At 47.1% G+C, this 7,623-nt stretch overlaps 1 long non-coding RNA gene across 1 annotated transcript; it reads right to left on the bottom strand.

Annotated features, from left to right (window-relative positions):
* Positions 1-7,623, bottom strand: LOC140641699 (uncharacterized). The gene is made up of 2 exons (XR_012038290.1): positions 2,584-7,623; positions 1-2,265 (listed from the first exon to the last, which is right to left on the bottom strand). It is a non-coding gene; the product is annotated as an uncharacterized lncRNA (long non-coding RNA).

Genomic DNA, 7,623 nt, shown 5'->3' with positions numbered 1-7,623 from the left:
TTTTTTTAAAGATTTTATTTATTTATTCATAGAGATGGAGAGAGAGAGAGAGAAAGAGGCAGAGACACAGGAAGAGGGAGAAGCAGGCTCCATGCAGGGAGCCCGACGCAGGACTCGATCCCAGGACTCCAGGATCATGCCCTGGGCTGCAGGCGGCGCTAAACCACTGCGCCACGGGGGCTGCCCTCTAGCTTACTTTGAATATACTATACAATACATATGACATACAAAATATGTGATAATCAACTATTTACAGTCAAGAATAGTGACAGTTTCCAGTCAAGAGTAGGCTATGAGAAGTTTTGGACGTATCAAAAGTTATACGTAGATTTCTGACAGCACAAGGAGTTGGCATCCTTACTTCCACAATGTTCAAGGGTTAGGTGTACTGTCATATGCATGGGTGAGCCTCAAACACTTATGCTAGGTGAAAGAAATCAGACAGAGGACAACATGGTGTGTGATTCCATTTACATGAAATATCTAAGTAAGTCCATAGAGACAGAAAACAGATTATTCCTTACCAGGGACTCAGGGAAGGACAAAATAGGGTGTTTCTGTTTAATCGGTACAGGGTTGCTTTTTGGGGAGATGAAAAAATTCAGGAATCAGATAGTGGTAATGGTGGCACAGCACTGTTAATGTACTTAATGCCATTGAATTGTACATTTTTAAATGGTCTTTTAAAGGTAATGTATATTTTACCAAAAGAGTATGTGACCAACCCATATCACACAGCAAAGACAACCAAAAGACCCACCCTTAAAGGGGCCACAGACTTGGCGATTGGACTCTGGTGATAACAGACCCCCTGCTGCCACCTGTTGCTGCACAGCCACAGAGGATCTCAGGCTGACCCTGAAGCCAGGGAAGGCCTCTCCAGCCAGACACCACCAGATCCCACAGTGTCTAGTGTGTCCTTGGCATTCAGTGTAAAATTCTTTTCCTCCCCATAGACTTGTTGGTTTTTGCAAATGCCCTCATCTGGTTAAGAAAAATTCTCTTGACAACCACCTGGACATAATTCACAAAATGGTGGAACATAAACTCAGCCCTCAGACTTGTTTTTTACTACCAACTGAATCATCAACTGTCATGACATGCCAACTACTTTGCAGTTGCTTCTGGACATGTTTGATACCAGAGGCACCAAAAATGAAACCCACAGCAATGCAGACCGACAACTCCTGCAGGGGCCCAAAAGAGGCAGCTGGATTTGACGGCCTGTGTTTTCATCCACAGAAGGAAGGCGGGATCCCCAAATCCATCAGTGGACGCATAGTAACCACCACAGGTACAGCCCAGAACCAGACTGGCATCCGGAGCTGGGCCCCGCACGCTTCCCAGAGCCCCAGCCTCCGGGACTTGGGACATAGGCTCTGTCCTGGTAGAGAGGTCTTGGATCTTCTCTCAAGGTCCTCATCCTCCCATAGAGTTGGCAGTGGCCAAAGACAGGGGGCTCTGCTCTGCAGAGTTCAAGTCTAGTCCCTGGGTCTTCAGAGCCGAAAGGTCTCCACCACCTTCAGTCAAGGAACTTGGTCCCAAATCAATGCCTTCCGTTCAACTCATCAAGCACCTCTTGAGACTGGGCCTGGTGATGGCCTTGGTAGAGGAGACAGGGTCATCAGATAGTCCCCACCCTTGGACAGCTCACAGTGTGATAGAGCCTATAAGACACCTAGACAAATAACTCCTGACAGGGTGTGGGGCCCATGAGACAGGGACATCTACAATGCTCCAGAGACCGACGAAACGGCTCCTGCCAGCCAGTGGCACAGCATGGGTCCTGCATCGCTGCATGGGGCTCGGGAACGGCTGACGGCTGTCAGGGAGCCAAGAGTGCCAGGTGCTGCCTGCCAATCGGGCCCCCGTGCAAGGGTTCAAACCAGCAGGCCACTCTGGCTGGCTTCATTAAGCCCTCATTAAGCATTCTGCCCAGAAACCTCTTTTTGCTCCTGTATGATTGCCCACTTTAGAGCAAACCATGCAAGGAATCGGATCAGCTGTTGGGGGATGGCAGCTATTGGTGGCAGTGCTGACAATGGTCAATGAATGCCACCTCGGCTCAGAGGTAGGTCACTGAAACAATAGGGCCCAGAAACCAGAGATTCAGCCCTAAGGAAGCATTCTGCCTTCTGTCCCCTGAACTCACAAGTGCCCAGTGGGGTCACCCCTCTCTGGAAGGACACAGAAGTTGCCATGGCTGGGATTTTGCCTAAGGAAAGGAGGGACAGCCTAGGCCACAGGTGCTCGGTGAGTCACCATCTGAAAGAACAAGAAATTAATCAACTGACATAGAGAATGGGTAAGTTACAGCTCATCCTTTGTGGGGAATCCTCAAAAAAAAAAAAAAAAAAAGCCAAGAAACTATACAACATTCCAGGAGCAGCAATTGATTTAATGTAAGGTATTTAGAAATAGGCAATAAAGTAAGGTATTAAAAAATAGGCAATAAAGCCATATCTATACAGATACGGCTCTGGGCATAACAGTGCTCTGAGCACAACTATAAAGTGACGCTGGACAGACACAGAGACGGAAAACAAGTCTGATCTGGATGCTGGAAATAAGCAGTAAACTTACTCATTTCTTTTTAAAACCCCATTATTACTGTTTGTGCACGACGACACCTAAAAATCAGAGAGATCGTCTCAGAGAGATTGAATCTAAGCTCCGAGGACAAAGGCTCACAGGGGAATGGCACCAGGGCCCGTGCACCACCTGCCCCTTCTCCCCTGGCCTCCTTAACTCCTGCCTGCAGACCTGGAAGGGTTTGAAGGTCTGCACCTCAGATTCCATGCTCTGGCTGGCAGAGAGCTCAGCCGTCTTGTCGGCTCCCCTGTGACACACACAAACCAGCCCACCTTGGGCCCATCGGGAACACCATGAACACCCCACTCCCCAGCCTAGAACCCGGGGGTTGGTCGCAGAGCCTTGGTATCCTCCCTGCCAACCCCACCACTCTCCAGCCCCTGCTGCTGCGACCCTCAAACATCTCCCACGTTACCACTTCTTTTACCTCTGCTGCCATCACACAACTTGAGGCTCTTACAAGGTCTCTTACCTGGGTCACATGGCACCTGCTCTCCCTGCTCCAGTCTTGCTCTCCTGCCAAGCCATTTCCACAGCACACTGCCATCTTTTTCTTTTTTTAAGATTTGAGAAAGAGAGAGAGCTTTCACAACCCAATGGGGGGAGAGGTGGAGGGAGGGAGGGAGAGAGGGAGGGGGAGAGAGAGAGAAAGAGAGAGAGAGAATCCTCAGGCAGGCTCCCCACTAAGTGAGGAGGCTGTAGTGGGGCTTGATCCCAGGACCCTGGCTGGGATCATGACCTGAGCCAAAACTAAGAGCCAACTGCTTAACCAACTGAGCCACCCAGGTGCCCCATGGCAACTTTTCTAAGATACAAATCAGACCCTGCATCAAACCCTATGAATCACCCCATCACTTTAAGGATAATTGATTAGGGTCTGCAGTGCAAGCTCTGTAGCCAGTCCACCTGGGCTCATATCGCTGCTCTATCACTTACTAGATCTGTGACTATCAGGTTCCTTAAGCCTTTGGTCCCTCAGTTTCCCCACCAGTAAAATGTGGACAACAACAGTACCAGCCTTACCAGCTCTTTGTGAGGACTAAGTTAATGCATGGAAACTGCTTAACAGCGCCTGGTGAGAAGCATTCTGCAAATGGTGGCTACTATTTTCAGATTTGTGCTTTCTATAGACCTTCAAGGCCCTGTCTGCTCAGGCCCCACTCAGCTCTCCAGGCTCTTTACTCTCCTGCATCCCCTGTATTCCCCTCCCAGGGTCGTCCAGCCCTGCTCACCCCCTCTTCCCTTCTGCTCTGGCCACTGAGCCTTTGCTCAGGCCACTGTCATTGCTGGCTGTGCTCTTCCCTCTGTGGCTTGCTTCCCTCTCTCACAACTCTATTTGACTATTTACAATATCCCCTGCTGGAATAGAAGATCCTTGCGAGCAGGGCCTTGGGCGTCTGAGTCACCATGAGTCTTCAGTGCTTAACAGATGCTCAGGAAATATTAGCTCAAGAACTGAAACCAATGGTGCGAACCAGACAAGCCCGGGCCCCAGAAATGCTGCCCTACTGAAAGTAATCAACAGGAACACAGTCTTCCCTAGAGGCAAATCCTAGAAGTCACGGCACATCTAGAACTTCATGGCATCCCAGTTTGCTACAACTCTTCCCACTGGAGCAGCTGGAAGGAGGCAGATCCTTGTGAAATGAGCAAGATTCAGGTGCTTTAACAAAGCCAAGTCCCTGACTGAGATGGAAAACAGATTAGGAGGCAGAGGAGGAAGCAGCAAGGAAGAGCCACATCTCGGGTGCTTGCTGTTTAGATTTTATATGACCTGACATTACCAGGTCATTACTGAGTAAAATGAATACAAATATTTTTATTTAAAAGAAAATGTTAGAGAAGAAAAAGAAGGAAGAAGTTCTGGACGTTTCCTATAAAGCCATTCTGTTGAGCAATTTCTATCTTCTTGCAGATTTCTCATTATGAAATGAGAACTGTGTCCCCTGGACAATAATCTAGCCCCTGGAAGCTTATTTCAAAATTCAATGACCACCATAAGAAAAGCAATTACCTCCTAATTAAACATTAAGATGATTGTTTAATGTATCAACATACTGCGGCAAACAGTTACAAAATAAAAACAAAGCCTCCCCACTTCCCCTTCACACACTTCGGTCTACTTCATACTCTGATGGCAGATTACTCTTACTAAAAGACAGCTCTGCTCATGCCTTGCCCTCATTCAAACCCTTTCAATGGCTCCCCATTGCCTTCAGGATAAAGAACAAACTCCTAAGTGGGTGTTAAAGATCCTTCTCCTTTTGGCACTGACCTACTTGAATAGCCAGCCTCATTTCCTCCTAATCACCTTCAAATAACCCCTGCTCCCATCAGAATGCAGCGAGAGCCCCTGCTGTGCCTTTGTCTTTTTCCCACCTCTGCCTATAATGTTCTTTACCCACCCCCAAACTCTTCACGTCCAAATCCTGCCTCCCTGTGGGACTCACTCCAATGCTACCTCTTCCACGAAGTCCTCTGTGATGTCCTCCATAACACAGGCTGCCCACCACCTCCAGGCTTCCACAGCCTTTACTGGAGATGATTCCCCTCTGTTGATACCTGGCTGGCTTGTCTTACAGTTATTTCTTTAAAAAAAAATTTTTTTTAAATTTATTCATAGAGAGAGAGGCAGAGACACAGGGAGAGGGAGAAACAGGCTCCATGCAGGGAGCCCAATGTGGGACTTGATCCCGGATCCCCAGGATCACACCCCAGGCTGCAGGCGGCGCCAAACTGCCGCGCCACCAGGGCTGCCCTCTTACAGTTATTTCTGAACAAAATCTCTACCTCCTGATAAACTATAAACCAATACATTTTCCCCTCACACCGAACATATGTCACGCAAACAGAAGGTACTAAACAATCCTGAATGACTAACAAATGGCAGCAAACAGTACAAAATGGTCAGCAGCCACCCAATTTATCACTGTGCTTAGAGAGGAAGCAAGTCTGGAAACACAGGAACTCTATCCAGTGGTCAGACCATTTGATCTACAAACCTGTTTCTACTGAAACCCCCTAATTACTCTCATTATTTACCCAGAGATCTCTCAGTCCTGCAGGATGTGCATGTGTGACAGCTTGTGCACGTGCATGCGTGTGCGTTGTACAGGAGGAAGGAAGCAGAGTGGAGGAGGGGGATGCTCATCAAAACCTGGCAGCAGCAACAAAGGAGCTCCTTCTTCAGGGAAGACAGCTCAAAATCCACGAGAACCAAGCGTGTCACTGCACTTGCTGTCAAGCACCGAGAGGGAGGGTACGATGAAGTCCTGCCAGGCAGTGGTTCTGACTTTACTGAGTCGCTGCAGAGTTTGTTAAAACACAGTTCTCCTATGCCCAGTTCTGTGTCTCTCAGTTGGGGTGGGGCTCAGATTTTGCACTTCTAACAAGCTCCAGATAATGCTGATAGGGACCTCACTTGAGGGATCCTCCGTGTAGATGGGCAAATGAATCAAGGGGTTCAAGGTAGGGGGATCAGCTGTGGTACATGACACAGGCATTTTGTTGTTGTTGTTAAAGATTTTATTTATTTACTTCAAAGGGAGAGGGAAAGAGAGAGCCTCAGCAGGGGTAGGGAGGCCACAGAGAGCACAGAGAGAGAAGCAGCCTCCCCTCCCTAATAGGCGGTGAGACTGACACAGGATCCGATCCCAGGACCCTGAGATCATGACCTGAGCTGAAGGCAGAAGCTTAACTGACTGAGCCACCCAGGAGTCCCTCAACACAGGCATATAGAAAGCCAAAAAAACTAATTTTTAATCAGATTCAGGCAGGCACATGGAAAAACAAAATCATACCGTGATTTTTCCCTCTCACTTGTAATTCAGAAACTAAATACTACAGAGTAGCCTGGAGAGTTACAGACAAGGGAGTTAGGAGACCTGGGTTTGAGTTCTGCTTCTGTCACTAGTTAGCTGGGTAGCTAAAGACCCTCGCTACCTTCTCAGGACTGCACCATTAAGAACCACAGAGATGCTCAACCAGAAAAATCTCCAGGATCAGGTCTTACATCCTATGATCTCATAATGTAGAAAACGTGTTGGCAATTTAATTCCAAAACGAAGTATTACCCATCTCTATAGAAGATGCTTAAAGATACTGCAATATGGGGCCCCTGGATGGCTCCGTTGGGTAAGCTTCTGCCTTTGCCTCAGGTCATGACCTCAGGGTCCTAAGATGGAGCCCCACTTCAGGCTTCCTGCTCAGCAAGGAGTCAGCTTCTCCCTCTCCCTCTGTCCCTCCTCCTACTTGTACCCGGATGCACTAGAGTGGTCTCACTCTCTCTCTCAAATAATAATTTTTTTTTTCAAAAAAAAAAAAAGGTACCGCAATTTGGAAACTTAAAATGAGAAATAACAGTTAAATGGGAGAAGAACCCAGAATAAATAATTGCAATTATGAAGACTGAAAGAACCTTCACTTAAACAGGTTTCACAAATAATGAGCATTCAGATTATACCATGGAAATAGCTTTTAAAATATACAGCAAAAATACTCAATTAGGAATACTATTCAGCCATAAAGAATGAAGTCTTGCCATCTGCAATGATGCTGATGTTGCTAGAGAGTACAAAGCTAAGTGAAATAAGTTGTAGAAAACAAATACCATATAATTCTACTCATATGTGGAATTTAAGAAATAAGCCAACGAGCAAAGGGAACAAAAGAGAAACCAAGAAACAGATTTAATTATAGACAACAAAATGATGGGATACTAGAGGGCCGGTGGTTGGGGAGAAATAGGTGATGGGGATTAAGGAGGGCACTTATCATGATGAGCTGGGGTCTCGAATGGAAGTGCTGAATCACTATATGGCATGCTTGAAACTAACATAACACTGTATGTTAACTAACTGGAATTAAAAACTTAAGTTAAAAAATGCTACAATTTAAAAAACCCAGCTACCTTTCTGCAACCCTCTGGAGGAAGCAGGACATGTTACAGAATGAGAAAACAACTCACCAGTGGAGCAGAGCTGAGGGGAGTCGTCCAAGGAGAGAATCCGGCCCCCCTTCCCCGCCCTGGCC

This window comes from Canis lupus, chromosome 10, assembly GCF_048164855.1.
Source record: "Canis lupus baileyi chromosome 10, mCanLup2.hap1, whole genome shotgun sequence".
NCBI lineage: Eukaryota > Metazoa > Chordata > Mammalia > Carnivora > Canidae > Canis > Canis lupus.
This window is presented reverse-complemented; position numbering and strand designations above follow the sequence as displayed.